This window comes from Cucurbita moschata, unplaced genomic scaffold (genome assembly GCF_002738365.1).
Source record: "Cucurbita moschata cultivar Rifu unplaced genomic scaffold, Cmos_1.0 Cmo_Scf00083, whole genome shotgun sequence".
In the NCBI taxonomy this organism is placed as follows: domain Eukaryota; kingdom Viridiplantae; phylum Streptophyta; class Magnoliopsida; order Cucurbitales; family Cucurbitaceae; genus Cucurbita; species Cucurbita moschata.
In genome coordinates this window covers 610,985-616,210 of record NW_019268599.1, presented here as the reverse complement: position 1 = coordinate 616,210, position 5,226 = coordinate 610,985, and the positions used below count along the sequence as shown (strand labels likewise).

The 5,226-nt window shown below is 37.4% G+C and overlaps 1 non-coding gene across 1 annotated transcript; it reads left to right on the top strand.

Moving 5' to 3' along the window:
- The first annotated feature begins 2,432 nt into the window (after positions 1-2,432).
- TRNAN-GUU lies at positions 2,433-2,506 on the top strand. Its single transcript has one exon. It is a non-coding gene; the product is annotated as a tRNA-Asn (tRNA).
- Positions 2,507-5,226: the final 2,720 nt, after the last annotated feature.

Below are 5,226 nucleotides of genomic sequence, written 5' to 3'. Positions count from 1 at the left end.
TAGAGGATTAGTGAAACATAAGGAACAAGAAATAACTTCAGGGGTAAAACGGTAAATTGACCCAGCTCTAGTTATGAACAACCTGTGAAGGATCGATTTACTAATCATGGTTATATCAAATAGATAGAAATATATCTATAGTGAGGGGAGTGCAACTACTAGGCTATAGTGGAGTGTCCTAGTAGTTAACAAATGTTGGTTAACAAGGTTAATGAGTTTATCCGGTTAATCTTGGATTGTTGGAGCCCATGATCTATAGGTCCATTAGGTCCCCTGCTAGCTCATATCAGACTAAACCATAGAACAGTGCGACGAGTGAGTTCGAAGTGTTCGAATTCAAATTAGGGAATATGCGCTACATATATACGATATATTTAACTGCATTTTTGTTTTATTTACGAATTAAACAAAAAGAGAGAATCTGAGATATTTAAATAAGATTTAAATATCTTAATCAAATATGTGCGGGAATTGATTAGGATTGATTTGAAATTAATTATTCAAATTAATTGTTGAATCAAAAGGAAGAAAGTCAAAATGTTTACTTTATTTAATGGAAAAATCTATGTTTGAGTTACATGCTTGCCAAATAAACCCCACAAAATTTAGTGGAATTTTAAGTGTCAAAATTTGGTGAACTCAAACTTGCATGCTTACTACATAATCCCAAACATTTGAGTGAAATTTTGAGTGTTAAAATTTGGTGATCTCAAATTTGCATGAACATACTAACATGACTATATGAATAGAGTGATCATGGTACATGGAAGGGCTTCCTTTTGAAAAAAGCATTGAGAACAACCTCTTACAAACTCTCTCTTCATATATACTAAATCCCTCCCAAGTTTAGTCATTCACCAGATTCCACAATCCTGTTCTAAGGCCGGAGAATAGTGGAGAGGACACTAATGGTGGTTCGAAGCCGGTCCATCAGTTTATTGGACAACAATTTTAGAGCCAAGGCTCGACTTCCACACGAAAGTTCTTCCTTATGCTTCCTTCAAGCTAAAGAATTATTTTGAAGATTTGGGGTATTTACTCATCATTTCATCCTCCAGCTACCATGTCTCACCTCCTCTAACTAGTGATTTTGTCAAACGACTTTGATGAGGATAATTTCTCACCTCCTCAACCCTTCAAGGTATTGGTATGGAATCCTAGGATAAATGTCACAACCTGATTTCGAGAGCCCTTAATGTATAAATTGTGACTTAAAAACTTAAAAAGATGGTAGAAAATTTCACTTCTATAGCCTACTTGGACTTTAATTGTGTTCATGGTGGATGTGAGAGCACCACACTCTTTACTTGTCGTGTTCTTGTTCTTATCTTTATAACTTAGGTCCTTAGGTCTTGTTTTTGAGTTCTTATCATTGTTCAAGTTCGAGGATCATGGTCTTGAGTTTTGGTCTTGAGTTTTGAGTTCTTAAACATGGTTTTAATATAAAGAACTTGGTTTTGAGTCATACTTAGAGAACTTAGATCCTTGTTCATGTTCTTTGTCTTTGGTACTTAGTTTTGTCCCTTATAAACACTCCTCTTGGTATTTGATGATTATGGAGACTTATATTTGATGTGACCAGAATTTGGATTCCAAATGGCCCATGGGCTCCAACATCCCCTTGAATCAAGATCTAGATATGGCCCATGACATCTCCGGTGACACGGTCCTACTTTTTTAATCACGTGGCGTCGTGATCTTGACACACTCACTACTAGTCTTAAGGAGAATTAAGTCCCATATATTTTTTTTTCCCAGCATTATGGCTTCGTCGGACCTTAGGCGAGGTTTGTCTTCGCCAATCGAACGTCATCTTTCTAATGCTACAATTATTTTCATGCATTAACGTACTAAGGCTATGCATAAAAATGAATCTAAGTCGAAGAATCAATGCAGATTATCCTTTCCATGTAACCCAACACACCTGACTTTTTGGTGCCTAAAGCGTGCTACTACTTGATATCGGTTAGCCTAATGAATAGGAACAATTTAAATAAAATACTTTTAAGAACAAAATTCAAAAGACTTTATGAACCTTATAGGAACACGTGGAAATAGTTTGCAATAAAAGGGTCTAAATCAAGTCTTCAAAAGAAAAATTAGCCCATAATCAAAACTAAAAATATGATAACTTCGAAAGAAATAAACGAAGGCAATATAAAAAAAAAAAATGATAGTGGGTTGAAAAGGAACTTTTCAACTCATTTAGAGCTTTAATGGTTGACTATCACTGCACTCGTCCAAAACTTCGAGAAGTTAGAAGATGAAAATGGTAGATGTGTGGAGAGATAGGTGAAGACATGGAAACTTTCTAACATTGTTTGCCCTAAAATTCACAATATAAGGAGCTTCATAACATGGGAGTGTTCTTGTTTAGGTACAAATAAGCACAAGCAATAATTATTAATTTCTTTCTGATTTCAATCTCAAATGTTGGAATAGCTCAGTTGGTTAGAGCGTGTGGCTGTTAACCACAAGGTTGGAGGTTCAAGCCCTCCTTCTAGCGTTTTTTTTCTTTCTATTTTTTTTTTTAATTTAAAAGACTGTAGCTAATTTAAAAGGCTGTTAACCACAATGTCGGAGGTCCAATACCTGCGGTCGGCCCAAACACCTGCAGCACCTAGTCCCGAGGCCCGACTCACTCTGCAACCCGAGCCGCGTACGACCCGCGTCCGCTGAGCAAACTCAAGAACCTGAGTCCAAACCCACCTTCAAACCCGAGGCCCAAGTCTGGCTCGACCTAAAACCCAAAAATCAGCCCAATAGCCCAAACTCATCCGCGAGCCAACCCGAACTTCGACCCGCGCCTCAACTTGAGACGCCGACGCTGTCGTGGCCCTCTTAGAAGCCACCACGTGTCAAGCCGTGGCGCGAGGAGCCCTTCAACTTGAGCGGCTTGGACGGCCCGACAACTCTCCGGCGGCTTCCCGACGACGTTCCTGCGACGCTCCAACAACTCTCCGATGACTCTCCTCGTGACTCCTCGGCTTGCCATTTTTAGCCCGATTTCCACTATTCTCATCTTCCTAGACCTGTTTTCCACTCCGATTAAGGAAATTTAGGCAGTTTTAGAGCTGTATTTTACCTTTTTAGTTGGACTATTAATTAAATGTGAAATACTAATGAAAGGTGACGAACAGTGGATAGAAAGCGAACCCCGACAACCTTTAGAGCAGCTTTCAAGGAACGGAAGTTTACGTTTAGCTAATTAGGGAGTACTTTGGCTAAGGCAATCAAGTAAGTGGTCTTACCATAGGATAGACTAAAATTGTTTGCATTACCGTCTTATTTACGAGCATGATGATGTATGATGTTTATGACAATGTATGAGTATGATGTTTATGACGATATATGAGTATGATGCTTGAACTATGATGCATGTTATATGTACGTGATTTATGTTTTGATGCCTGACATACATATTATGTTTGATGTAATTGATGGCTTATTGATGAGTATGATGTTGTAGGTCGTTTTCTTTAATATGATGATGTTTTCCATATTGAGCATGCTATATGATGATGATTGTCATATTGCATTATGTCATTAGATCGACCTAGATCACACCCCTAAGAGCATGAAAATGATATTAATATAAATATCTACGAGCATGTGTTACCTAAAGTAACAAAGAGATGAGACTAGAGGGTTGTGTCAGAAGAGACGTTATGATGGGATTTAGAGGGACCTCATGCATGTTGTATGTTTATAAGCATAGGGCTACTTTCTCTAGAGATGATACTGCGGACGCGCACAGTATGATGATAAGTGTGAATGCGCACAATATGTCGAGTAGGGTGCTCATGAGGTACATGACACTATGGGGTTTCATTGACCTCCAGACGTCACTACAAATTAGCTTGACTAGAGGGTCCAGGGGGTGTACGAGCGCCTTGGGGATTCACACTCGCACGTGTGGATCGTGTGTAGGGAAGTACTACATATCCAATTTGTCCGAGAATGGAAGCTACCCCTAGATGAGCTAGAAATAGGTCTCAAAAGCATGATTGCATGTGCTTGCATTTGCATGGCCCCCTATAATGGGGCCAATTACTGAGTATTCTTTGAAATACTCAGGCCGCATGCCACATAATTTTTTAGGTAAAGGTAAGATGCACATGTACTGAGGACGGCGACATCACAAGCAAAGACTATGGCACGTGCATATGATAGATTCATATTTAAATTCCTAATCTTAGGTTAGACTATAATGTTTTGCATTTCATCGATTTAAATTATTTTGTATTTGTTTTTAATTTCTTTAAATTTCAATGTTTCATATTTAAACACGTAAGACTATGACTGTGCTTTTTAGAAAATATGATGTTTTAAATATTTTCGACATTTATATTAAAGATTATGTTTTCTTTTAAGAGATATTTCCGCATTAGAAATTACTATGAGATGTTAGTAGCGACTCTGAGTATTTAGAAATTTAGAGTCGTTACATCACTAGTCGACCTCGACTTAATTAGATAATGGTTCTATTCATAGTTGTAAAGACTGCATCATTTACTGGTCTTCAATGTTTGAAAATGGTTGGGAGATGAGTCCCACATTAGCTAATTAAGGAGAAGATCGTAGGTTTATTATGAGTAAGGAATACTATCTACCTTAGCTGAGACTTTTTGGAGGAACCAGAAACAAAATCATAGTCATAGTTCCTAACATTCAAGTGGTGGCTTTAACTCTACACCGGCTGTGTCAATTTAAGATGTTAGTTTTCTTAATAGGTTCCACTCGTTACCAATTTAAGATGTCATCTCAAGGTTAGTTTTCTGCATCCTCTCTCATATTGAGGTTGAAGATGATGGTGTGGGTAGCTCAATTGAATCAGTCATGTCACCCAAACCGACTCTCTATAGTTATGTATAGTTTTTAACCCTCTTCTATACTAGTTCTTACTTAATTATCTTTGGTTCCTCAAAATTGACTCACTACACGTCCAATACAAGAAAATTGGGTGAGTTTTGGACATCTGGAATGCAAAAACTAAGGTCTCGAATATAACTGAGCAAATAAGTAGCCAATTTGATTTTTACTTAAGATTTACTCGTAGACATTGCTTAGAATTAAACCATAACCTTGAGATGACAAATAACTAAGCAAAATGGAAAAGATAGGCCAAGAGCTATGTGTTAAGCACTTAAATCGGACGTTTTACTTGAGAATCATAAATTTTAAAATTTACTCACTAAATGAATTTTAATGTACGATCTAATATCA